Below are 1,513 nucleotides of genomic sequence, written 5' to 3' on the forward strand. Positions count from 1 at the left end.
ATTAAAAAATATATTTTTTTTTTTATTTTTAAGTGTTTGATTTGAAATAATTATTTATCGTTTTATAATCTCTTTAGCTGCCATCATAGTCCACTTAGCTTTTACAATAATGGTCATTATGCCATTTGTGTGGCAATAATTTTTCAGAATAACAAAAAGTTTAAGAGTTTGGTGTTAGACGAAAGACTTAAGTGACAAACTTGATCAATTCGGTCTTCAATTTTATAAGTGCACGTTTTATATAATTCAGCCAATATGGAGGCATGCGTAGTTGCGTTTCTCCTCTACTTGCGCGGTCTAATATATGAAGCAATGCATAAAACAATTACAGTAGTAACATAATTGTAAAATTTTTCAAAAACATTTATCAACATTTTTTAATAAATTCGAGCACTTGTGGCAAGTTTGTTGCTGAAGTCTTTTGTTAGCCACTTGCAAGCTGAATAATGTAACATTTTCCCACTTTTTAGCTTATAGTTTAATAGATTACATTGCATTGCTATAATTTCAAGTAAATATTACAGTTATGTGTCTGAAATTTATAACACATCTCCATTTCCTCAAATAACAAAACTTCAAAAATGAACTGCAGCACAATAGCGAACATTATCCAACAAAGCACAATAGCAATAAGGGCCGAAAATATGCTTGACATCTAAAAGAAATTTTCAGTGATGCGTCGGAAGTGTTTTAGAAATTCTGGGAATTTATTTTTTCTTTTCTTCTTATTGTTCTTGCTTTTGGTATTTTTAAGAATGCTTGTACCTTACTAGATGCTGCTGACTTGGTTAGCCGCTTTAATTCTATTGACGCTGCTTCCTAAGCTGTACATTAAACTAGAGTGTAAGCTCAGTATCAAGCTACTGTGGTTGTTGTTAAGCGACTGTGTGTTACAAGAGTAACGCATCACCAGCACAGTTATTATAGCTTTGTTCCGTTGGTGAGCAATAAAAAGATTTTCTACGAAATATTTTTCTCATATGCTTTTGAATTTTTTATTGAAATTTACAAAAAATTTATTTTGAGTGTCTGTATATATTTACATATTTTTATTTTTTACGTATATGGACAAAAAAGCTTCCGAGGCACAAATAATCTAGCTTTTTCCTGCCTTTTACAAGGTCACATATCAATAGTAGTTTATCTGTCACTTGAGTGTAAAAACAAGTAGTCATCTTGAAGAACGTTTGCATTTATATATATCGGTCTGTCCCGTTAGTAAATAGTTAAGATTTTTAGTGCAACACTAGGAAGTTAACGCAGGCAGATATGATTTTATTTTATTCATATTCGAAGATGCAAGATTTGCCTTTTCTTCCATAGAAGTATATATTAATTGAACATCATATTGAAAGATTATGATTGTTTGAAAGATCTTTTCAATCAAAAAACAAGCTTATTTCATAATGGTAGATTTGTGTATAGCATTAAAACTATATCGAGGTATACTGAGTTTTATTGAACCCAAAGAGTTTGCTTTACTGACCCAATAGTAATCGAAGGTTATACGTGG

The 1,513-nt window shown here is 30.7% G+C and overlaps 1 protein-coding gene across 1 annotated transcript in view; it reads right to left on the minus strand.

Annotated features, from left to right (window-relative positions):
- Window positions 1–1,513, minus strand: part of LOC108966635 — a 21,366-nt gene that overhangs the window by 8,422 nt on the left and 11,431 nt on the right. The gene's annotated exons all lie outside the window — the stretch shown is intronic.

This window comes from Bactrocera latifrons, unplaced genomic scaffold, assembly GCF_001853355.1.
Source record: "Bactrocera latifrons isolate USDA-ARS-PBARC rearing strain unplaced genomic scaffold, ASM185335v1 scaffold_10, whole genome shotgun sequence".
Taxonomy (NCBI): Eukaryota; Metazoa; Arthropoda; class Insecta; order Diptera; family Tephritidae; genus Bactrocera; species Bactrocera latifrons.